Raw genomic sequence first — 27042 nt, 5'->3', positions numbered from 1 at the left:
TAACAGCTCTTTGGAGAATCTTATAAAAATTGGCTAGTCAGATGAGTTTGTTTTTAGTTTTAATTTCCCTATTTTTTTCTATAGGATGAGAGTCGCCCATTCATGTCTATGGGTGCACAAAACAAACCAGATCCCATAGGAATTAAACATATAACATCTGATTTTTCTGGAAATATTGCAATTCTTCTAAATAGAAAACTGTATTTGTTCTTGTAAATTTTATGAACAGCTGATATATAAAAAATGGATGCCACACGGATTGCATACAAATGACATTACAGATGAAAAATCATCCATTTTTTGCTGGCTAATTGTTATACTCTCATGTTAACTCAGCTTAACAAGGATAACGTCTAACAGTTATTTGCTCATAGGTGTGTGAGGCACTAGAGTCAATTCTAGTTGTGGGCCCCAAGCACCCTAGTCTGACACTGCCCCATAATATTTTCAACTTGCCGGACATTAATATATGTTACAATATGCATTGCAGAGTTTGGAAACTCATTCCATATTAAGAGACCATTTGTTTTAGTGAAAAGTTTGTTATAAAAGGGTACATAAGAGCACATACACATTGTTGGTGCTGGCGCATTGTCGGCGCTCATAGCAGGTGAACATTCTGCTACACATAGCAAGGTTGAAACACAAGCGAGCAGAAGATCGCAGCTTCAAGTCTCCTTTGGAGACTATTGAAGCCAGTGAAAAATAAAAAGTAAAAAAAAAGTTTTTAAAAATATCAAAGAAAAAAACATCTAAAAGTTCAAATCACCCCCCTTTTGCCCCTTTCAAAACAGAGCAACAAAGAAATAAAAATACACATGTTTGGTATCGCCGCATTTAGAATTGCCCGATCTATCAAAATCGAAAAAGAATTAATCTGACCAGTAAATGGTATAATGAGAAAACAAATCAAAATGGCAGAATTTCGTTTTCTTGGTTGCCACAAGATTGCAATAAAATGCAATAATAGGCGATCAAAACATTGTATCTACCTGAAAATTGTATCAGTAAAAAGGACAGCTCGGTGCGCAAAAATAAGCCCTCATCCAGCCCCACATCACGATAAATTGAGACGCTACGGGCCTCAGAACATGGAGCCATTTTTTTCTGTTTTTACAAACTTTGGATTTTTTTCACCACTTAAATAAAAATAAACCGATACATGTTTGGAATCTACGAACTCGTAATGAACTGGACAATTATAATGGCAGGTCAGTTTTTGCATTTAGTGAACATGGTAAAGAAAAAAACAATTGTGGAATTGTAATTTTTTGTGCAATTTCACCACACTTGGAATTTTTTTCCCCATTTTCCAGTACACTGTATGATAAAAGCAATGGTGTCGTTCAAAAGTACATCTCATCCTCACATGGTTATATTGATGGAAAAATAAAAAAGCTATGGCTCCAGGGGAGCTAAAAACGAAACCGCAAAAATGCAAAAAAAATCCCAAGGTGGTGAAATATGGGCGGATACTTATCCATCATGAAGGCATCTGATTGGCTCCAAATTTATTCTGCAGCAGTACAATGACCCCAAACATGCAGCTAACATCAGTAAGAACTATCTTCAGTGTACAGAACAAGAGTCCTAGACTTGATTATATATCCCACAAGGCCAGGGCCCTCTCCCCTCTGTAACCACTCTGTCATTGTCAGTTTGTTCACCATATTTTATATTTGTATTTTTTTTGTAACCCCTTCTCATGTGCAGCACCATGGAATCAATGGTGCTATAAAAAGAAATAATAATAAATAATAATAGGGCCCTCACAGAACACTGCTCTCAACACCATCAACTCTGTCTGGGATTTCATGAAGAGACTATAAGATTTGAGAAAGTTTACATCATAGATCTGTGGTTAGTTTTACAAAATCTTTGGAACAACCTTCCTGCTGAGTTTCTTCAAAAACTGTGTGCAAGTGTACCTAGAAGAATTGATGCTTGGAAGCTATTTTCAAAGCAAAGTGTTGTCTCACCAAATATTGATTTGATTCAGATTTCTCTTACTGTATGTTCATTTATTTTGCATTTTGTTAATTACCCAAAAAAACTATTAACACTTCTATTTTTTAAAATATTTTTTACTTTGCAATTTTTTTTCCATATCAGCCTAAAACTGCGTATTCTTCATCCTGCATTTTTAATTTGATGTGTAAGAGGATTAAGTAAACTTTAATAAAAATTACATTTTCTGGTAGCCAAATCACCAGAACCAAGGTTATTGCAAACATCAAGTCAGTAAGTGAATATCAGGAGATTCCCTTTTGATTTTTTAAGAAAATTGGTCAGGGTTAAACAAACCCCACCCAAAAATGGGCAGTTCTGGCAAATTTGGGCTTAGACTAAAAAATCCTTGAATGACCAACTGTGAGTTGAACGACTATAGACCAGTAGCACTCACATCTGTAGCTATGAAAGTCTTCGAAAGAATTATGATGTCCCACCTGATAAAATTCACGCAGAAGCTATGGGACCCGCTTCAGTTTGCTTATAAGGAGAATCGTTCGGCAAACGACACTGTCAATCTGGCACTGAAGTACATTTTGGATCATACAGATGAACTGCACTCATATGTCCGGATTCTTTTCATGGACTTTAGCTCAGCTTTCAATACCATTGATCAGAATTTACTTCATAAGAAAATGGTAGCTCTTGGAGTCCCTCTCAACTTATGCTTGTGGATTTATAACTTCCTGACAGCCAGGATACAGAGTGTAAAAGTTGGACCATTCACTTCGGACACCTTGGTCACAAACATCGGGGCACCTCAGGGGTGTGTTTTGTCCCCGTTACTGTTTTCTCTCTATACGAATGATTGCATCTCTTCAGCAGACTCAGTAAAAATCTTGAAATTTGCCGATGATATGACACTGATTGGTCTCATCAGGGGAAATGCTGAAGACTTGTATCGGAGTGAGGTGAAAAGAATATGTGACTGGTGTAAAGCCAATAATCTTGTACTCAACACTAAAAAAACTGCTGAGATGGTTGTGGATTTTAGGAAAGATCAACATGAGATACTTCCAATCTACATCCATGACGAAGTGGTTCTTAGGGTCACAGAGACCAAATTCCTTGGTGTTATCATCTCTCATGATCTTAAATGGGGGAAAAACGTGGATGCTGTTAAAAGAAAAGCACAACAGAGGATGTTCTTCCTGCGTCAGCTGAAAAGATATGGTTTGTCTAAGAATCTGCTGATCTTATTCTTTAATGCTGTCATCAGATCTGTGATTTGTTCCTCTCTGATAGTCTGGTATGGGGGAGCCACTGCGCATGACAAACTCCGCTTACAAAGGACTTTCAGAACAGCAGAGAGAATTATAGGTTCCCCCCTGCCTAAAATCCAGGATCTTTATGATAAGAGTATTCGATCCCACGCATTGAAAATTTCATCCGATCCCTCTCACCCGGGACACTCCTCATTCCAACTACTCCCTTCAGGATGTCGCTTCAGAGTCCCCAAATGCAGCACCAACCGCCATATGAACAGCTTCTATCCACTCTCTGTTCAACAATTAAATCATCATGTGTAGACTATATACTGTATCTGTCTTGTTAGATGTTACTTGTTGTATCTGTTGTTATATATTATGTTGCCTCTTTGCCACAAAGAATTCCTTGCATATATGTAATATGTACTTGGCGATAATACATTTGATTGATTGATTGAATGTTGGTAACTATGCCTCCAAACAGATCAATGAAACAGAAATATCTGCAATAACTGCAGTGTTTAAACATTCCTTCATACAGCTGGAACTCCGAAAAAGATCAAAATAACTAATATAATGTACATACAAATTCACTCAACTTTTTATGTGTAGAACAGTATATGAAAGGCGCTATATAGTCTTCAGATGCAGACAATTGGTTTAATTTAGGGAAAAAACGTGAATCTGGGTCACTCTTGTAATTTTATAGAACACATAATCACCTAACTCACATGAGAGGCTGTCAAAACAATTTAAACAAGCACTCGATAATAGTTTTTAACCTCTTAATATATTGCAGTCATTATAACACTGTGTACTTAAAATTGCTCATTTCGCCTTTCTACCAAGATAATTCTGCTCTTTTCTCTGATCTATGTAGAAACAGGAAGCCTCTTGTCCCTGCATTTATCATTCTCCTTTTCAACTCCTGACCGAGCTGCTCTGACCCTCTCCCTGCCAAGGACGTTTATAGTGACTCATGACTTGTACAGGGAATATTGACCTCCTGCTTCTACATAGAGCTTAGAAGGATCAGTTAGTCAGTTTTTAATCACATGATGTCATAAAAAAGATAATTATTAACGAGATGGAAAGGCAAAATGAGCAATTGTAAGTACACAGTGCATTAGGCATCGAGTTTCCCCTACTGCACAGGGGGAATCTCAAGCCATGTCCTCTGTGGTCTCCCATTCCTCTGAGGCCACAGAGACAATGTCCTCAAAAATAGGAGCACAGAAAATAAATGGGAAATATTTAAATCAGTTTTACACATCCACTGTGAGCTAGCCATACCGTACAGAAATAAAAGGGCTAGGAACAGGAGAACACCAATGTGGCTAAATAAGGATGTAAAAAGGGCAATAAATAACAAGAACAAGGCATTTAGGAAGCTAAAACAAGAAGGCAATGAAGAAGCATTAAAAAGTTATAGAGAAAAAAATAAAATGTGTAAAAAACAAATACATTTAGCATAAGTGGAAACTGAGAGACTCATTGCTAAGGAAAGTAAAACAAATCCCAAACTATTCTTTAATTATATAAACAGTAAAAAGATTAAAATTGATGGTGTCGGCCCTTTAAAGAACAATGAGGGTGAAATGATAGAGAGCGATGTGGGAAAAGCAAATGTTTTAAATACTTTTTTCTCAGCAGTGTTCACACATGAAAAGGATTTGCCAGGGGAAATGCAGAGTGATAATGTAATCTCCCCATTAAGTATTACCTGCCTAACCCAGGAAGAAGTGCAGAACCGCCTTAGTAAGATTAAAATTGACAAATCACCAGGCCCTGATGGCATTCACCCTCGGGTATTAAGGGAGTTAAGTAATGTGATAGACAGGCCTCTATTCCTTATATTTAAAGACTCTATAGAAACAGGGTCTGTTCCTTTTGATTGGCGGCAAGCAAATGTGGTTCCAATATTCAAAAAGTGGTGTAAAAGGGAACCTGGAAACTATAGGCCAGTAAGCTTAACATCTGTTGTGGGTAAAATTTTTGAAGGGTTTCTAAGGGATACCATTATGGAATATCTCAATGTTAATAAATGTTTAACTCCATATCAACATGGATTTATGAAGGATCGCTCCTGTCAAACTAACCTGATCAGCTTCTATGAGGATGTAAGCTCTCAAATGGACCAAGGAGAATCATTGGATGTCATTTATCTCGACTTCTCTAAAGCATTTGACAGTGTCCCACATAAAAGATTGGTAAGTAAGATGAGAAAGCTTGGGCTAGCGGAAAATGTGTGTAGATGGGTAGGTAGCTGGCTTGGTGATAGAAAACAAAGAATGGTTATTAATGGTGCATACTCAGATTGGGCCAGGGTTACTAGTGGGGTACCACAGGGTTCTGTATTGGGCCCCCTAGTATTTAATATATTTATTAATGATCTAGTGGATGGCTTACACAGTAAAATATCAGTATTTGCAGATGATACAAAACTATGTAAGGTAGTTAACACAAAGGAGGACAGTTTGCAACTACAGACAGATTTGAGTAAATTGGAGAATTGAACTGAAAAATGGCAAATGAGGTTTAACACAGATAAGTGTAAGGTTATGCACATGGGAAGGAGAAACAGATGCTATAATTACTTACTAAATGGGAAACTGCTGGGGAAATCAGACATGGAAAAAGACTTAGGCATATTAGTCAATAAGAAGCTAAATTGGAGTGCCCAGTGTCAGGCAGCTGCCACCAAAGCAAATAGGGTCATGGGATGCATTAGAAGAGGTCTGGGGACACAAGATGAAAACATAATTCTCCCTCTATACAAATCACTCGTCAGACCACACTTGGAGTATTGAGTGCAATTTTGGACGCCGGTGCTCAAGAAAGACATTACTGAACTTGAAAGGGTTCAAAGGCGGGCTACTAAAATGATAAATGGAGTTGGTTCACTACAATGCCCAGAAAGGTTATCAAAATTAGGTCTATTTAATCTCGAAAAGAGAAGACTTAGGGGAGACTTAATATATATGTAAAAGTATATCAGAGGGCAATACAGAGATCTCTCCAATGAACTGTTTGTACCAAAGACTGTGACAAGAACAAGGGGGCATTCTCTTCGTTTGGAGGAAAGACAATTTCTGCACCAGCATAGAAGAGGGTTCTTCACGGTAAGAGCAGTGAGGCTCTGGAATTCTCTTCCTGAGGAAGTGGTGATGGCCAACTCACTGAATGAATTTAAGAAAGGAATGGATGCTTTTCTTGTGAGTAACAGTATAGAAGGGTACGAATAACAGAATATTATAGGTAGATGGTTGACCCAGCTTAGGGGAAGGAATTTTTTCCCTATGGAGAAAATTAGCTTCTACTCTGTGGGTTTTTTGCCTACCCCGGGATCAACAATGCAGAACAGCTACACTAAAAATAGGCTGAACTAGATGGACATAAGGTCTTCCTTCAGCCTTCAAAGCTATGTTACTATGTTACTCCTGCTTAGCAGAGGCGTTGGTCCAGACGTCTTGCCCAAGCTAATGCTTGGCGTCTGATTGCTCCTTCAGGCTCTGCTGTAACACCATGCTTGAATCAGCAGCAAGCAGACACTCCAGGGACTAAGTCCTGTATTTTTCCTATTGAGCATGCCCGTGGGACGACCTCTCATTGGAGGTCGGAGGTCACATGTGCAGGTCCCGCTCCTGCTCGGATTGGTCCACCACTGGGAAGGTCCCGGAAGGATGCCACTATAAAAGAGACGCATCACCGCTCAGCCATGCGCTAGTATAGACTCTTATGCTAGAGGGGTGTATGATGATGGATGCATGTATCTGATGACAGACTCATTTGAAACCCCTACCCTTGGTTGTGCCTGTTGTTAGGGTCTATTGTCAGCGCCTGTCAGTGGCTAGGCTTTAGGCCACAGTGCTCTAGGTCAGCACCTCACATAGCGCCATATTGAGCCATCCAGAGCAAGGCACATAAGTGCCGCATCTACGGCGGCGCCGAGTGCTGGTGAGTCTAGAGGGACTCTGACCCTGTGTCTTGGGGCAGAGTCCTGTGACTTTACACCAGCGGTCACTTTGCCGAGCTCTGTGAGCTTAAAAGGCTTCGGCTGACCTGGAGCACTGTGGCCTAAAGCCCAGCCACTGACAGGCACTGACTCTAACCACTAGACCCTAACAACAGGCACAACCAAGGGTAGGGGTTTCAAATGAGTCAGTCACCAGATCCATCATCATACACACCTTTAGCATAAGAGTCTATACTAGCGCATGGCCGAGCAGCCATGCGTCTCTTTTATAGTGGCGTTCTTCCGGGACTTTCCCAGTGGTGGACCAATGCAAGCAGGAGCGGGACCTGTGCATGTGACCTCCGACCTCCAATGAGAGGTCATCCCACGGGCATGCTCAGTAGGCAAAATACAGGACCTAGTCCCTGGAGCATCTGCTTGCTGCTGATTCAAGCATGGTGTTACAGCAGAGCCTGAAGGAGCAATCAGACGCCAAGCATTATCCTGGGCAAGACGACTGGACTGATGCCTCTGCTAAGCAGGAATCTCTGTGGCCACAGAGAAATGGGAGACTGCAGAGGACTTGGCTTGAGATTCCCCCTGTGCAGTAGAGGAAACTTGACACCTAACACAGTGCTATATTATTATAATAATTCCAATATATTAAGAGGATAAAAATTTTGATGGGAGTGCTTCTTTAAAGATGACATATCACCAGGTCAAATCTGGCAAATTTTTGTTATTTTATTTCTTCTGGTAATCTGGATCATTTTTTTTTTAAAGCTAATTTTATGATTTTTTTTTCCTCGCCTGAGTATCGTTCATGGCATTAAGGCAAAGTAGTTTAAACTCACTCCCACCCACCCAGAAATAATCATGTGAAACATGCCCCGTTAGCACAGAACATAACAATTAGCACTAAATAAGAAAGCATGTATCTCAGGAGCCATTTGCCGGATTTAAAAATGAAATTGAAGGAGAGGACCTGGAATAAAATAAGAGCAAAAACTGCCCACTTTTCTCCTAGTGACAGGCCATCTTCAACCCTAACTTAATTTCAGAGGATTAGGAAGAATTAGGGTTACCTTTATTATAGGTAGCAGAATATTTTTAGGGGTACACAGCATTTTCATATAAAAAGCATAAAGTAATACAAAGGTAACGCTACATAAAACATGTCATTCCTTTCTCGCTGTATCCTAATTACCAATATTTCCTGACAGAAACTGGACACCACAGTTATCAGCACAAGTTGGCTAACAGATAAGGTCACCAAAAAAGAACAGTCCTCAAAGTGAAACACCCACTCCGGTATATTCCTGGTAGAACATTCGATTCACTTTTCCCCAATTGTGTGGGTTCATTAATCCAGTATTAATCATATGCTAGAAATAAGTTTAGCAACATGTCAAAAATCATATGCTCCATGTCTCCCTTTTAAACATGCATGTTTGGGTCAGGAATTTTGCCCCGCTTCTATTTGTAGAATTGGACTGTCCATTCAAACTATACATTTTATATTGTTTATGTCAGAAGATAAAGGAGGACAGGAAACATGGTGTTGGTCCTGGAGGTAAGTATAGATGTATTATTCCAATGCTGCACTCTGTAGTGGACAACCCCTTTACGTTCGGTGCATTTCTACATATCAAAACATTACAAATTTGATGTGGTACCTGTCGAGTCTTAAGAAACCGTAAGTGTAAAATTGATGGAAACTAAACCTGAAAGTGTTATACCATCAGTTGTGGTTTTTTTTTTTTGCATGGGTCTATTTTCCCCCCTCCTCCTGCTTTGTCATGTGTGCTTAATGTTCAGGGAAGTATTTTGCAATTTCCAGTGGGTTGGAGAGATGGTAACGGCATCATTAGACTGGGAACAGCTGCTGGTACAAAAGCTTCATCACAGAGACAGGAAAAGGAATATATTGCCTGATATGTCACATGTGCATAGAATTACAGCGTGAGCAGGTGACAAAAAAAGGTTTGGTGAGTACAGTGACTTCTCTATACATGTAATTGATTAGACCTATGCAAATAATTTTAGAGAATAATTCTGCTTTTTCTAATTTGAACTTTGGGTATATATACACATTGACATGTGTCAGGTACATTAGTGAAGAGAGTGTATTAATAGTTAAATGTTCATGGTATGACAGGCTTAAGATCAGTTTTTCAAGCAAATGTTGTTTTTATATGTACTGTGACTGCACCTCTAGATAGAGAAAAGACATTTGGAGCATGCTTAAGCTAGTTCTGAGCTTCTCAGCCCAAACTGTTACAGAAAACACTGTTGCACATTTATAAAGGCTGGTGAATCTTATAAGTAAAAGAGACATTGTAGAGCAACCAAGAAAGTGGCAAGCCTTAGTGCAAATTGTGGCACACCAAAAATCGGCTTAACCTGCCAAGTACTGTAAATGTGACCCATGTCTATTTGTTAAAACAGTGAGGGGAACTTTACTACTTGATTTGTTTTGTTAAAAAGTTGCAAATTTTTGTACACATGATATATGTGCCATAATTTGTGACTTCTCACTCCCTTCACCATTTTTAAAAATGGAGAGAACAGTGGGCAGGATTTTGAGGGAGAAGATTTTTTTTCTTGCCTTACAAAAAATGTTCACTACTTTTAAAGACTTTTATAATGGATTTAGAATCATGCAAAAGACAAAAAGGAAAAAAAATACACATACTAGGTTCCTCTTGGATTCCTCATTAGATGATCGCTGGATGCCATTGATCTGTTGTAGCCTTAACAGACAGTTTCCTCCGACCTGGGAATGGAGAGGATTTTTTTAACCCCTTAACGACCACCGATACGCCTTTTCATGGCTGTAGTTAAGGGTACTTACAGTGGGGAAAAAAAGTATTTAGTCAGCCACCAATTGTGCAAGTTCTCCCACTTAAAAAGGTGAGAGAGGCCTGTAATTCACATCATAGGTAGACCACAACTATGAGAGTCAAAATGAGAAAACAAATCCAGAAAATCACCTTGTCTGATTTGGCAAGATTTATTTTTCAAATTATGGTGGAAAATAAGTATTTGGTTATTAACAAAAGTTCATCTCAATATTTTGCTGTCTATCCTTTGTTGGCAAGGACAGAAGTCAAACGTTTTCTGTAAGTCTTCACAAGGTTGGCACACACTGTTGGTGTTATGTTGGCCTATTCCTCCATGCAGATCTCCTCTAGAGCAATGATGTTTTGGCCTTGTCATTGGGCAACAGGAACTTTCAAATCCCTCCAAAGGTTTTCTATGGGGTAGAGTTCTGGAGGGAGACTGGCTAGGCCACTCTAGGACCTTCATATGCTTCTTATGAAGGCACTCTTTCGTTGCCCTGGTGGTGTGCTTGAGATCATTATCATGCTCAAAGACCCATCCACGTTTCATCTTCAATGTCCTTGTTGATGGAAGGAGGTTTGCACTTAAATTTTCACGATACATGGCCTCATTCATTTTTTCATGTACACCGATCAGTCGTCCTGGTCCCCTTGCAGAGATATAGCCCCAAAGCATGATGTTGCCACCCCCATGCTTCACAGTAGGTATGGTTTTCTTTGGATGCAACTCAGCATTCTGTCCCCTCCAAAAATGACGAGTTTTGTTTCTACCAAACAGTTCTACTCTGATTTCATCAGACCATATGACATTCTCCCAATACTCTTCTGGATAATCCATATGCTCTCTAGCGAACTTCAGACGGGCCCGAACGTACTGGCTTAAGCAGGGGGACACGTCTGGCAGTGCAGGATCTGAGTCCCTGGTGGCGTAGTGTGTTACTGATGGTAACCTTTGTTACGGTGGTCCCAGCTCTATGCAGGTCATTAACTAGGACCCCCTGTGTGGTTCTGGGATTTTTGCTCACCGTTTTTGTGATCATTTTGACCCCACGGGGTGAGAAACTTGCGTGGAGCCCCAGATTGAGGGAGTTAATCAGTGGTCTTGTATGTTTTCCATTTTATTATAATTGCTCCCACAGTTGGTTGATTTAATCACACCAAGCTGCTTGCCTATTGCAGATTCAGTCTTCCCAGCCTGGTGCAGGGCTACAATTTTGCTTCTGGTGTCCTTCAACAGCTCTTTGGTCTTCACCATAGTGGAGTTTGGAGTGTGACTGTTTGAGGTTGTGGACAGGTGTCTTTTATACTGATAAGGCAGGTTTCACACTTGTGTTGTGTAGCGCTGCGGATGGCAGCCTACTTCCTCCTTTCTTCCTGTGTTAAGCTCTGCCCACTGCCACACTTCTTCCTTCAGCTCCGCCTACGTCTGCATGTGTCCTGCATACCTATCTTTAACATTGGGTAAGCAGGCCATGCGGATGTATGCTGACGCATCCGCATGCATCATTTTGAACATGTTGCATTTTGTTGCAGTCCTCAGGCGCATCAAAACAATGCATGCGGATGCGTCAGAATACATCCGCATGGCCTGCATACCTAATGTTAAAGATAGGTACACAGGACACATGCAGATGTAGGTGGAGCTGAAGGAAGAGGCGTGGTAGTGGGCGGGGCTTAATGGAGGAAGAAAGGAGGAAGTAGGCTGCCATCTGCAGTGCTACACAACGCAAGTGTGAGACTAGCCTTGCAAGTTCAAACAGGTTCCATTACTATAGGTAATGAGTGGAGGACAGAGGAGTCTCTTAAAGAAGAAGTTACAGGTCTGTGAGAGCTAGAAATCTTGTATGTTTTTAGGTGACCAAATACTTATTTTCCACCATAATTTGAAAAATAAATCTTGCCAAATCAGACAAGGTAATTTTCTGGATTTGTTTTCTCATTTTGACTCTCATAGATATGGTCTATCTATGATGTCAATTACTGACCTCTCTCATCTTTTTATGTGGGAGAACATGCACAACTGGTGTCTGACTAAATACTTTTTTTCCCCTCTGTTAACCACAGCCCCGCTTTTTAACGGCACTGAGGTTTAAATGTATAGCCCCCCCAGAGTCTCAACATGCCAGGAGTAGCCAAGACCCCAGAGAACATGATTCGGTTCGGTTTTCACGGACCTTGGTGTTGCGATCGCCGTTATTAACCATATAACGGCGACCACAAAAAAAAGTCCTATGTGCCATTTAATTTCTCTCTCCTCTGATGTGATTGCACATCAGAGGAGAGAGAAATATGGTCCCTGATTCCCCCCAATACCTCCCGGTGTTCCTGGGTCCCACGGCCGCCGGCATCTTCTTCCGGTAAGAAAATGGCGGGAGCATGCGCAGTGCACCCGCCGGGATCTGCCGGCCAACACCCGGCAACAATAGGAAGATTTTTCCTACTGGTTCATTTTGGTCACTGTGATAAACACTATCACAGTGATTAAACTAAAAAAAATAGTAAATAAACCCTCCTCTTTATCACCCCCTTAGTTTGGGAAAAATAATGAGATAAAGAAAATATATTTTATTTCCATTTTCCATTAGGGTTAGAGTTAAGCTAAAGTGAGTTGGACTAAAGTTAGTGTTAGGGATAGTGTTAGGGTTTTAGGGTTGGGATTAGGGTTAGGGTTAGGATTAGGGTTAGGGTTACCATTAGGGTAAGGGTTGGGATTAGGGTTAGGGTTGGGATTAGGGTTAGGGTAAGGGTTGGGATTAGGGTTAGGGTTGGGATTAGGGTTAGGGGTGTGTTGGGGTTAGGTTTATGGTTAGGGCTATGGCTAGGGTTGCGATTATGGTTAGGGTTGTGGTTAGGGTTATTGTTAGCATTGGGATTAGGGTTAATGGTTTTTTGGGGTTAGGGTTGTGGTTAGGGTTATGGCTAGGTTATGGTTAATGTTGGGATTAGGGTTAGGGGTGTGTTGGAGGTTAGGGTTGTGATTAGGAGTGTGCTGGGGTTAGGATTGAAGTTAGAATTGGGGGGTTTCTACTGTTTAGGTACATCAGGGGGTCTCCAAATGCGACATGGCGCCACCATTGATTCCAACCAATTTTGCATTCAAAAAGCTCCCTTCTGAACTCTGCCGTGCACCCAAAGAGTGGTTTACCCCCACATATGGGGCATCAGCTTACTCAGGACAAATTGCACAACAAGGTTGGGGGCCTAATTTCTCCTGTTACCCTTAGAAAAATAAAACATTGGGGGCTAAAAAATCATTTTTGTGGAAAAAAATGATTTTTTTATTTTCACGGCTCTACGTTATAAACTTCTGTGAAGTACTTGGGGGTTCAAAGTGCTCACCACTAGATAAGCTCCTTAGGGGTCTAGTTTCCAAAATGGGGTCACTTGTGGGGGGTTTCTACTGTTTAGGCACATCAAGGGCTCTGCAAACGCAACATGACGCCCACAGACCATTCCATCAAAGTCTGCTTTCCAAAACGTCACTACTTCCCTTTCGAGCCCCGTCGTGTGCCCAAACAGTGGTTCCCCCCACATATGGGGTACCAGTGTACTCAGGACAAACTGGACAACAACTTTTGGGGTCCAATTTCTCCTGTTACCCTTGTGAAAATAAAAAATTGCGGGCTAAAAAAATCATTTTTGTGGAAAAAAAAGGATTTTTTTTTATTTTCACGGCTCTGCGTTATTAACTTCTGTGAAGCACTTGGGGGTTCAAAGTGCTCACCACACATCTAGATAAGTTCCTTAAGGGGTCTAATTTCCAAAAAAAGGGGCTCTCCAAACGCGACATGGCATCCGATCTCAATTCCAGCCAATTCTGCATTGAAAAAGTCAAACGGCGCTCCTTCCTTTCCGAGCTCTGCCATGCGCCCAAACAGTGGTTTAACCCCACATATAGGGTATTGTCGTACTCAGAACAAATTGCTAAACAACTTTGGGGGTATAATTTCTCCTGTTAACCTTGTGAAAATAAAAATTTTGGGGGGAAAAGATCATTTTTGTGGAAAAAATATGATTTTTATTTTTACAGCTCTATTTTATTAACTGTGAAGCACTTGGGAGTTCGAAGTGCTCACCACACAGCTAGATAAGTTCCTTATGGGGTCTAGTTTCCAAAATTGTGGGGGTTTCCACTGTTTAGGCACATCAGGGGCTCTCCAAAGGCGACGTGGCATCCGATCTCAATTCCCTTCAATTCTGGATTGAAAATGTCAAACGGCGCTCCTTCCCTTCCAAGCTCTGCCGTGTGCCCAAACGTTGGTTACCCCCAAATATGGGGTATCGGCATATTCAGGAGAAATTGCACAACAAATTTTGTAGTTCATTTTCTCTTTTTACACTTGTGAAAATAAGAAAAATTGGTTCTGAAGTAAAATGTTTGTAAAAAAAAGTTAAATGTTAATTTTTTCCTTCCACATTGCTTCAGTTCCTGTGAAGCACGTAAAGGGCTAATAAACTTCTGGAATGTGGTTTTGAGCACCTTGAGTGGTGTCACTTTTGGGTATTTTCTGTCATGTACACCCCTCAAAGTGACTTTAAATGTGAGGTGATCCCTAAAAAAAAATGGTTTTGTAAATTTTGTTGTAAAAATGAGAAATCGCTGGTCAACTTTTAACCCTTATAAGTTCCTAACAAAAGCAAATTTTGTTTCCAAAATTGTGCTAATGTAAAGTAGACATGTGGGAAATGTTATTTAAGCATTTTGTGTTACATATCTCTCTGATTTAAGGGCATAAAAATTGAAAGTTTGAAAATTGCTAAATTTTAAAAATTTTCGCCATATTTCCGTTTTTTTTTCATAAATAAATGCAAGTCATATCAAAAAATGTTTTTACCACTAACATGAAGTACAATATGTCATGAAAAAACAATCTCAAAATAAGCAGGATCCGTGAAAGTGTTCCAGAGTTATAATCTCATAAAGTGACAGTGGTCAGAATTGTAAAAATTGGCACGGTCATTAAGCTGCAAATTGGCTCTGTCACTAAGTGGTTAAACAGGTGATTTGTAAAGTTCCTTGTTTCTACAAGCACTTTGCAATTTTACTCTTTTATACACTTGAGATAACTTTTTAAGACTTACACAGAAGCACAAAACATATCTACATTAAAATGAGTCAATATTTAAGAGTTAGGGTGTATTTACATTCAGCAGTGTGCGGCATTAAACAACAGCGGATTGGTATATGTGTGCTAATCACCGGTTGTTTAGTATCCTGTAATACTAGACAGTCTGATCTCCTGGTCTCAATGCAGAGCTGTGTGTGTGTGATTACAAAGTGCATGGAGTAAAGCAGAGGTAAGTGTGATTACTAACACTTCTTCAGCTTTCATCACAGCAGTCAGTGTGGGGGGAAGGAGAAGTACAGCAGAGCTTTGCTTTGCCTTATTACCAACACTTCTAGCAGCTTCTAGCTGCTTTCCTCACATAATGCTTTCAGCACAAATGTACTGTGTTTTTCTTTCCCCTGCATTTCGCTGCATGCTTATGATTGGGCAGCATCATACTTCTACACTCCCCCTGAGGCAGACCATCAGGTAGATCTCACCTATAGATCTTAACAGCTTATTTACACATGGATTTCTCTGAAATAAAACATTGGCATGCAGATATCAAGGTATCATTTTACTCAACCTCTTATGACCTACATGCACCTATAGATGGCTTAGAAGGGTTGATTCTCCTGAGAGATTACCTTTAAGAAAGCCAACAGATCATTTCACCCGACAAGCATTTTGTTCATTCGTCGGGAGAAAGGCAGTAAGTTTACACTGTAAGATTATCTAGAAAATAGTGTCTCTAAGGCTGTGTTCACACACAGCGTTTTTTTAGCGGTATTTTTAGCGGTTTTTCCAATAAAACCGCTAAAAATAAGCTTCCCATTCGTTTCTATGCATTTTGCACTTTTTGTGCATACTGATGCATTTTTTACCGCGAAAAAAACGCGTTGCGGTAAAAAAGCAACATGCTCATTAATTTCGCTGATTTTTCCACGTTTCTGGCTATTTCTATGCGTTTTGAAAACGCGCGGAAAAAAACGCATAAAAACCACGCGTTTTCTGCGCAAAAAACGCACAGAAAAGGCGCAGAAAAAAACACGCGGTTTCTGGGAAGGGAGTCAGGTTTTTCAGCAGAAATGTTGTGCACTTAGCCTAAGAACATTTGTTTACAATAATTGTGCAGTGAAAATGCACATTTATACAAAACACCTCCAGATAGAGATGAGTCAATCTCCTAAAATTAGACAGAACACCTCTAGAAACAGATTAGTCAGTGTTCTTGAGTTACACAGAACACATCTAGAGTAGGTACAGACAGCTAATAGCCTTTCTGTAAAATGAATGTCAGTCATTTAGTAGCATCACCCATCTTATATAATAATAACACCTATACTCACATCCAGTGCTGTTGGCACTGACTGTCCCAGGGCTCACATGACATTATGTCATGCAATCCCTGCAGCCAATCAGTGCCACTTTACAGTCCCCTCCTTTAGACATCTTGGGGAAGTGAGAACTAGGGCTGCTTCCTCACTTCCTCTGGATGCCAGATTTGTCCAAAGAAGGGGTGAGTGAAGCGGCTCCTGATTGGCTGCAGGAATCATAACCGATGGAACGGCACCAGAACTGGAGATAAGAATAGGTGTTATTTAATAAGGAGGGAATATAGTGATTGAGAAAAAGTTCCTTTAATGGTTGCTCTGTGCATTTAGAAAAGCATTGTTCTTGTCAGCACATGTCCTGTTTACACAAGAGGGTCAACTGCCGAGAACGATAATATTTAAACAAGCTTTAAAATTATTTCACCCAACAATGCATGCTTTGCAGGTGATTGGCATCCCTTACCCAGTTATCATCTCTAGATACAGAGGTCTTATACGGTTTATAAGAAATAATTTATCTTGAGATGTTGAATTTTAATTTTCTCAGAGTAATGTTCTTTGCAGAAGTGCTTTAGTTTTATCGTGCTGCAGAATAATATAGTCATGTTTCCACATCAGTTTTCTTTTTATTTATCCCTGTTCGTTTCAAGAACAAAGAGAATTTAATAAGATTTGATGTGCAGAACAAAAAAAAGAACCGGATCACATTGGCTATATTTCTAGGTATAGGTTTTATCAACTTGATAAAACTGGTTCTACTACCCTGTTTGTATAACAGCCAGAACTCTGATAATCATTGTTAATAGTTAAAACCTAACAAAATGAAATTCATGCGGCCTTTTATTTTCCTTACTCGTACCTCCAAAAGAGATTAGCAATGAAGGAGGCCTATGTGTGTTCTAGGAGGGCGTCAATAATTGACTCTGTCTTGGCCATGTGTTCAGATGCATGACCAGGGTATCAAACTGAACCTTTAGAGTATGTGCCCACAATCCAGAGATGCGGGTTTTATGGTGTCTATTTATGCAGCATCAAACCCGCGGCGGCCAGATGTTACAGTATAGTGGATCAGACTGTAGAGGGAGTTAGTGGACAATATTCTGTGCTGCCAACAGAATGGAGACGTATATCCCAGTATGGTACAGTACGGTGGTGGCTTATTTCCTCGCATTTCGAAGTATATAACATGCCTGTGGTTTTTCTTGAAGAAGAAGCTATATACTTTGAAATGCGTTGAAATAAACCACCATCTTCCTGTACCATACTGGGATATACGTCTCCATTCAGTTGGCAGCGTGGAATATTGTTCACTAGCTCCCTCTACAGTCTGATATCTGATGGTCGCTTGCTGACCCTTGGATCCGCCGCGGCTGATTTTCTTTATTATATGCGTCTTGACTGTTTAACAGATTGAAAATGTGAGTTTAATCAGAATGCAAAACTAACTATATTTCAAGAAATCCCATGCCCACAATGCTTTGAATGATATATGGCATGTCTTTCAAGACCGCAGTAAACACTGTAAATCCACATGATTCAGTGAACACATGCAGATTCACCAGCATTCAATAGAAGGCAGTGCTTTGGACACAGTGAACATATGGTGCATCCAAAGCGCTGCTAATTCCAGATCGTGGGCACCCGGCCTTACCACGTGTACAGTAATGCACTTTTTTTGACTCTGCATGAATATCAGACATGAAAATGATAACAGTGTAAAAGATGCAATTTTGCCCATATACTGATATGCCCCACAGTTCACACACTTACACCTTTAGTGCCCCCACTCTACTTACAAAACACCAACCTGACCCTCCTATACTGTCTGAGGATAACCACTGTTTTTTCCTCCTAACATTACCCCCACTTCACTTAGTATGCACTGTCTTGAGACTTTCCTTCAGTCTCAAGATGGATGTATCCCATCCTTATTATGTATAGAAGGATAACTGCTTACACTGGCTCCACATAGACTGTAGGCGAGCAGTGAGTCATATATTTAATAGATCTGTGCAGACACAGCTTCTGTGACTTCTGTTCTCCTTCCCTGTACATGTCCCCAGTCACTGGAGGGTCTCAGGCCGTGCCCCCATTTCACCACGGAACAGAGAAGACTGCTCGGAGTGCTGGTGGATGAGCCCCGCTTCCTGCATGCCGGACTGTGCTTGAACACACAGGCAGGAAACCTCTGTACTCTGTGCTTTGATTGGACTATACCAGGACTAGGGTCTGCAGGTAACATGACCACATAGTTCAGGAACAGAGCAGAATTTTAACAGCAAGTAAATTATGAAGCTTCTTTATTTCTCACTGACTCAATAATTCATGTCTCCAGAAAACTCCTTAAAAACAGCGAAATAATATGACAGATGCGCTTGTCAGAAAATGGGATACGTACTGTATATTAGGCAGGGAGCAGAAAAAAGGCAAGGCAATCATAAGGCTTTGAGCAACTGTGACAAGCACCAAATTGTATTGGCTAAACGACTGGGCTAGAGCATCCTTAAAACAGTAGATCTATTTGGGTGTTCCCAGTATACAGGAGTTAGCACTTACGGTACCTAAAGTTGATTAAAAAATGAAAAACAGTGAACCTGTGAAGAGGCAGGGCGAATGCTAGATTAATGGTACTTTAGAGTGCAGGAAACACACAAATCAACTGTATACCTAAACAGTACAAATTACACTCAATAAAATGTCTGTTACGGAGCAGAAACACAACAGCTAGGCAGAAACCATTTAAAGAAAAATCTAAATAAATATGTTTACCCTCTCGAAATATAACCTAATACATAGTCAACATCCATTCACGACCAGAATTAGGTGTTCTGAGATATTACCACCTTTCTATTTTTTATAGCTCGTTGCCTTGGAGACCGTCCACTGTTACTAGAGAGAAGAACATGTGCAGTGCTTACAAGCTCTTTTCCATTGCACTTGTAAGCACAGTATTGAAGGTCGCCAGGATAGCGGGAATGCACATTACCTCTTAATCCTGGCAAGCTCAGTGTAGTGCTTATAAGCGAGACAGCAGCAGTGGACCGTCTCCTAGGCTATGAGATCTAATGAAAAGTGTTAATATCTCAAGAATGGTTGAGAATCTGAATAAGCTGTAAACTGCAAAATTATTTGTTTTTAAAAGCTCTATTTGATCTGCTGCTAATGTCTTGCAGCTAGAAAAAACACAGGACATCTTCACAGGTCTTATGGGGTCCATAGAATTAGCAGTTAACCAATCAGCCACAAAAAACAAACTTCTCTTTGTATAAGAAACTGATGAAATCCCCTCAGACCAAGTCACCACTTCCCATACTAAACAAACTGTGGCAATAGCGCTCAATACACAAACATTTTTTGTAAGGAGATGGGAAGTTGAGGTCTTCATAGACAGGAGTCGGGGTTTTTGATATTTTCTTAAAAAATTTTGTGTATTTCAATATTCAGTTTGTTGGACTTCAAATGTATTTTATCATACTACTTTGTCAAATATTGAGGATATTCCTTAAAGGGAATCTGTCAGTACAATCAAGATGGTGTTAAGTGCTTTGGGTGTAGCAGAGCACTTCCCAGGCCTCTGCCTCTAAGTTGCTTCCTCAGTCTTCTTAGCTAGTGTGATATTTCACTGTCTATATGACATCAGGCTCCAGGCAAGTAAATTAGACACTGAGCTATCAATCAAGCAAAAGAGGCTGGTGCTGGGCGGGAAAACACCCTGGAGAGGCAGAGACTATTTAAGTGATCGGTCACGCCCAGAGCACTTCACAGCCCATTTGTATATGAATGAAAATGCTAATATCTTGGGAATGAGCAACAGACTTAATAATAAAAAGACTATGTTAGGCATCAGCTTCCTGCCTCTGCACAACAGGAATCCCGGGCCTTGCTTTCTGCAGTCTCCCATTCCTCTCTAGCCGCAGAGGAGCCTGCTCAGCAGAGACGTCGTTCCCAGTGTCTTGCTCAGTCTACTTCTGTTGGCTTGGTAACTGCTGCCAAACAGGGTTCAGCTATGGTAACCTGCAATAGCCAGCAGCGAGCAGCTCTTGGGACTGTCCTTATTTCAGCCCACTGAGCATGCCCGTGTGGTAGGGGCTGGGATTGGGGGGTGGTCCACTGCTTACCACGACCGGACGATGCAAAGAAGAGACGGAGGCAGAAGTCAGTTGTAACAGATCCGGGTTTATTGGCCGTCCTCCTGACGACCTTAGCCATGCACCGCAGTTCCTTTACAGCTCTCCGTTTCCAGGCCCGGGTACCTTCCACCTTTCCTTTAGTCGTGATGACGTCCCTCTCGGATCTTTCGCTGGGGCTGTCCTAGACCAATCTACCGTCAGCGCTTCACCTGCCCGAGGTCGTCGTCCAATCGGTACCCCCGGGGCCTCGTCTGTCCTGCGGTGCGTTGTGTCAGGGCCACCCCCCTGACTGTCTTCTCCTGTCAGTCCCCTGGTCGAGCTCTTCACTGTTCTCCGTCTTCTGTCCTGAGTCTTCCTCTGCTGAGCTTCTCCCGGGACTAACCTGCCTGGAACCCCAACCAGTCCTATTTATCCCCTATCTCACCGGGAATTCCCCTCGTGGGTTCCTATCTCCCTGCCCCCATGACTAAGCTTTTCTCAAGCCCTAAGCTGCTGTTGAGTCCTGAACTACTCCCCCTGCCATCTTGTGGTCATTTCTAGGTACTGCACTCTCTTGTCTGTCTTTCCCAGCTATCACCCTGCTGTCCTTGTCAATCTCGTCCATAGTGCACCAACCGTTCCCTCCTACTTCCAGTCAAGTCTGTCCGTCAAGTCACCATCACCACACCCGTGGGAAGTACTCTCATTGGAGCTCTGAGGTCACATGCTCAGTTTCTATTGCTGCTCCAAATGAACCACTAGGAAGGTCCCGGAAGGACGCTGCTATAAAAGGTTCGCATGGCCACTCGGCCATGCGCTAGTATAGACTCATAATGTTGGTATGTGTGATGATGGATGCATGAATCTGGTGAATGACTCATTAAATTACCGCCTCCTTTGATACGCATGAGTTAGGGTATTTGAGTCAACAGGTGGCTATGCTTCCGCCACCGTGCTCCTAGCACTCGCACACTAGCGTCCGATAGTGTTGCCCACTGCTGGTCACTATCGAACCGCGTCAAGTGACAGCGGCACTGTGCACACTTGCACGTGGTAGCTTTTATGGTGACTCTTGCTGGCACCGCAGTCGTGGCGCCGAGCGCTAGCGGTCTAGACGGACTCCAGTCCTGCGGTTTAAAGGCGGAGTCCTGTGACCTTACGCTATGCGCTCCTTCTGCCAAGTCATGTGGTGTTAACAGGCTCTGATGTTTCTTTCAGCAGCTCTGTGGAGTAACAGAGTTCGCCCCAGTGCACACCGGGTCAGTGGGTAACCCGCCAGTTTTCACTTACTACTCAGCCATTACTAAGCAGCAGATTTCCATCTTTGCACGGTGGATCCCGGGTTGCGATCACACTTCCTTATATTTTATATTTAGTGCGATCCGCATCCCTAACAGACTATTCGTTTTTATCCCAAGGCACTGTAGGTAATTACCCTAATTTAACACTTATTAATCCCCTAAAAGACAGGGAGATTTTTCATTTTTAAGGCATTGTGTCACGGGGCAGTAGGGAAAAAACAGGAGACATGGAACCTGGGCCCCTGAACTGCCCCTCAGGCTAAGGAGGTGCCCTGACTTTCCTTAACTTGGGGTTACACTTGATGGTAGTGAGGCCCAAGTCCCCGACCTGTCCCTATCTCCTGTTTAGCCCTGAGCTAAACCACCAATCCCCTCCCCAGGAGGTGAGACAGGGAAAAAAGTGTACTGCACCAATAACACAAAAGGAAAGACAAAACAGACACCACAGGGTTAAAGCAACTGAAAACCAAAACTTAGCTTTATCTGCTGCCAATGCTCCAAGCAGAAGAGTAAGGCACCTGATCAGCATCCAGCAGCATCACCACTGCTCCAGATAAGCTGAACCCCCTTTGCACCAGGTAGGTCCAGTCTTCACCAAGGTTGGTTAGCAAATGACCAGTTATTACCAACAGTCAGCTGGTGTACCAGGTGACCTTATATAGGAAGGTGGGAGTGGTCTCCACTAGCAGACTAAACATGTAGTAACACCAGCGGCCACCGCTGGGGGCAAAAACTGATATTAACCCCCGATGGCCTGAAAGGAAAAAAGTTTATATCAGAGAATCCAGAATCTGACAGATCCAAAAATGGATCGTGACACATTGTTTTCTCTTCCTTTTATTCAAAGAGCTAAAACTTTTTTATTTTTACTTTGACACAGCCATAAGAGAGCTTGTTTTTTATGTACTGAGATGTAGTTTCGAAGAATAACATTTATTTGTCCATATAAAATGCTGAAAAATAGCATATAAAATCTAATGGAAGTAAATTACTATAAAAATGCAATTATGCTGTTATTTTTTTAGGATTTGCCATTATAGGGTTCATTTTATGATAAAATAAGGGCCTAACATTTAAATTGAATTTAAGAACACATAGAGTGTTCGAAACGCGGTCAGTCTTCACTAGGCACTTTTCCTCTGGTATACCTGGCAGAGTATGTCTTAGCAGCTTTGTCATGTTTTAATGGATACAAATAAAGTAGCTTGATTTTACTAACTGAAGCTGGATCTTTCTTCACCTGCATAATTATTATTTACATCCGTATGCTACCCATAGGTCCTTTTTGTACATCAAAATGTCAAAATATAATAAATATTAAAGGATGAATCCAATTTCCTATCTTTATCATTTAAATTTATCTGTAAAAAAAATGAATGACATATGAACAGTGACCCATATGTTATCTGTTTTTTACGCACCAATTGATTTATAATAGATGAGTCTGATCCGGAATAAGGTAATCTGGATTAAAGTAGTGCATGCTGTGATTTTTACATGCAGACCATCGGTCCCTGTGTGAAAGTGTTCATGTGAAATACCAGATTGACGTGCTTTTGTCCTTGTGCTGTCCGTATATGCTTTCCGTTTAGCTTATGGACGGCACACAGACATTTATGTTTGTATGAATGAGCCTTAATGCTGCCATTAAAATAAATTTGACTGAATTGTGTACATCAAAAAGGGTTTTCCCTAGAAGAAAGTTAATTTTAATCAATGCTTTAATCAATAGATCTTTGAATAATACCTATTTGATGTTTTTAAATAACATGTTCCTTGTGCTGAGATACAGTATTTGTACACTTCTCTCAAATTTCCAGCGAAAGCAGGATAGGAAGCTAAGAACAAACAGTCATTTTATATTCCCCACTGTGTCAAAGACAATGCATTGAATCAAACGTTGGAAGCAGCACAGGGGTCTGGACCTAGGAGTAATATGCACTTTTCCACGTTTCAATATTTTGTGATAAAATCTTTTCATAATAGATATATGGCCCTTTGCTAAAGTCTAGGCTCACCATGGATAATTATACATTTAGATATACAAATATATACTGTAGCTGTACTAAGGTATTTAAAGGGGTTTTCCCTCAAGCAAAGTACATTTTAATCAATAGATCTTGGACTAAAAATAAGCTCCACAGTTTAAATAAAATGTTCCTGTGCTGAGATAATCTTATAAATGTGCCCCTGATGTGTGCTGTGTAATGTCTGTGTCTGCAGGGACATGGTCTGATCATATAGCTCCTGGGCAGGGAGAATATACAGACAGAGAATATACAGACAGGACAGCATTTGATCACAGCTGATTTTTTTCTGTGAGGTAAAACTTTTCACTGCCTGTTTTACCTTAAAGAAAGAATCAGCTGTGATCCCATGCTGTCCTGTCTGTATATTCTCTGTCTGTATATTCTCCCTGCCCAGGAGCTATATGATCAAAACCATGTCCCTGTACCATCAGACACGGCCATTACACAGCACCCAGCAGGGGTACATTTATAAGATTACCAGGCCCAGATTGATAATCTGCCGAGCCGGGCAGATTCCCGGTGGGCTGGCGGCTATGTAACACAAAGTGAGCCGCCAGCCCTTTAAAACATCTTAATAGAGGCTCTGTGTGCGCGCATTCTCCTTGCACGCACTGACAAGAGCCGCTGTGGCACTTGACAGACAGTACATGCTCGCCGGCCCTCTGTCGGTGTGTGCAAGCATGAGTTCGCACACACAGTGCCTTAAGTCACAATTTTGAAAGGGGCGCCGCGGCGTGCGCAGGGCTCTTCAGTCTGACGCTGGCCAGTACCAGCGCCAGAGCAGATTTTTTTTCCCTAGGCTACTCACCACCAGCCCCAGCCAGGGATCCACTCCTCTGCAGAGAGGCATATGCCCCCCAGGTGGCTCCTCCAGCAGCTGTGCAGGGACACAAGACCGGCTGTTTCTTCCCCCGGGCCAGCACTGCGCCTTTAAATCTTGTGTGCCGGCCCGGCCGCATCACAGCTAGCAGACAGACACGGCCCTGTCTGCTAAAATGATATAATACAGCGCTCCCTGCACTGCTATCTTCCTGCTGGAGAGGAACATCAAAGGATCATGTGGGTCAGAGAAAAGTCGGGGGAAGGTAAAAAAAAAACTCCCCTAATAAGTGTGTACATGTATGATTCTGTATATTTATATGTCTGTAGAGATGTATTTTATAACATTTTTTTGTATAAGTCTTCGAATATGTATGTGACTGCATGTATACATATCTGTGTATGTGTCTGCATATGTGTATGTCTGCATGCGTGCATGTCTGCATGAGTGTCGGTGTGCCTGTCTGTGCATGTATGTGAGCATGTCTATAAGCATATCTATAAGTGTGTCTTTATGCGTGTTGCAAGCGTGTCTGTGGGTGTGTCTATAAGCAGGTCTGCATGCATGTTTATAATCATTTCTATAAGCATGCCTGCAAGCTAGACTGCATGTCTGCTTGGGTGCGTGTTTGCTTGCGTGCATGTCTGCTTGTGTGTTTGCTTGTGTGCCTGCATGCGTGTTTGCTTGCGTGTGTGTCTGCTTGCATGCGTGCGAGCCGCCGTGCGATTGTTTATAAGCATGTCTGTGTGCGTTCGTTTATAAAAGTGTCGATAAGCATGTCTATGTACTTATCTAAGTGAGTGTGTGAGCGTCTTTGTGTGCATGTCTGCATGCATGTCTATGAGCGTGTCTGCAAGGGTGAGTCCCACTATATCCTATATACACAGCTCCACTCTATATTCCTTACCACAGTATATATTGTGGAGCTATGTATACTTCTATCCTGTATACATGGTGTAATTCTCAGAATCTGCGCTTATTCTGTGTGTGTAAAGTATACAGTATGTATGTGTGTGTATATATATATATATATATATCACTGATAAATTGTGAAAAAAGTTGCGGACTCTTTATTATCCCATGTGGCAACGTTTCAGATCCATAACAAAACCTTTCTCTGCTGCGGAACTGAACTGTTGCCACATGGGCTAATAAAGAGTCCACCCCTCCCCGCTTGCTCAGGGCCCTGACACTTGTGATACTTACTTCTTCCCGCTCCTCCGCTGCGGCGTCTTCTGACTGTGACATTTCAGGTCAGAAGGTGCTGTGACGTCACGTCTGTGCGCCCTCTGCTTGAACGGTCACAGTGCAGAGAGCCGGAAGATGCCGACGATGAGAAGTCCGGAGCAGAGTAACAGCCAGTGAGGAGAGGGGAGGATATGTTTTGTTTTTTTGTAAATGTTTTGAGCAATATATGGGGCCCATCATATACTGGAGCATCATATAGGGCCCATCATATACTGGAGCATCATATAGGGCCCATCATATACTGGAGCATAATATGGGGAACATTATGTATTGAGCATCATATGGGTCCCATTATACTGAAGCATATGGGTCCCATTATACTGAAGCATAATATTGGGCCCATTATATATTGGAACATCATATGGGGCCCATTATATGCTGGAACATCATATGGGGCCCATTATGTATGGAGCATTATATGGGTCCCATCATATAATGGAGCATCATATGGGACCCATTATATATGGAGCATCATATGGGGCCCATTATATATGGAGCATCATATGGGGCCCATTATATGTGGAGCATTATATGGAGCCCTTTCTGTTTGGAGCAATATATAGGGCCCATCATGTAAAGTACAGAGCATTATATGGAACTTCTTCTGTATGGAGCATTATATGGGGCCCATTCTGTATGGAGCAAGGTATGGGGCTCATTATACTGTATGGAGTATTATATGGGCCTCATTATAGTGTTTGGGGCATTATATGGATCTCTGTCATGAATGAGTCACCGTAGGAGGCAAAAACAGAAATACTAGCTAAGTCCAGAAAACCAGAGAAGTTGGCAGCTATCGGATTGCAGACCCCTGAACCTATCAACAACAACTAGCAGTAGCCGTGGGGGGTTCCTACGGTGCCCTAGACCCCTCGATCACAGCCGGAGAACTAAATAGCCTAAAGACAGAAAGGGAAATCTAAACTGCCCCAGAGCAGACCCCAAAGCAATAGGCAGCCCCCAACATATAATGACGGTGAAGCAAGATGAAAAAACACTCACACAAATAGAAAGATAGGCTGAGCAAATGATGGGGCCCAAGCTAACTAAATAGGACAGGATAGAAAAGCTGCTGTCTGCAATCCGCCAAAACCCTATCAAAGCAAGAGCCAACAGACTGATAGGGAAAAAAGCCC

At 41.6% G+C, this 27042-nt stretch overlaps 1 protein-coding gene across 1 annotated transcript in view; it reads left to right on the top strand.

Annotated features, from left to right (window-relative positions):
* The first annotated feature begins 9028 nt into the window (after window positions 1–9028).
* The window catches only part of CSF3R (colony stimulating factor 3 receptor), a 151323-nt gene continuing 133309 nt past the window's right edge, over window positions 9029–27042 (top strand). Inside the window, exon 1 of the mRNA XM_073562641.1 lies at window positions 9029–9161. The gene's annotated coding sequence lies outside the window, so the exon portion shown is untranslated. The remainder of the gene's footprint in view (window positions 9162–27042) is intronic.

This window comes from Dendrobates tinctorius, unplaced genomic scaffold (assembly GCF_039654945.1).
Source record: "Dendrobates tinctorius isolate UK_male_01 unplaced genomic scaffold, ASM3965494v1 ptg000015l, whole genome shotgun sequence".
NCBI lineage: Eukaryota > Metazoa > Chordata > Amphibia > Anura > Dendrobatidae > Dendrobates > Dendrobates tinctorius.
The sequence above is the reverse complement of the archived record's forward strand: the minus strand, read 5'-3'. Positions and strand labels throughout refer to the sequence as shown.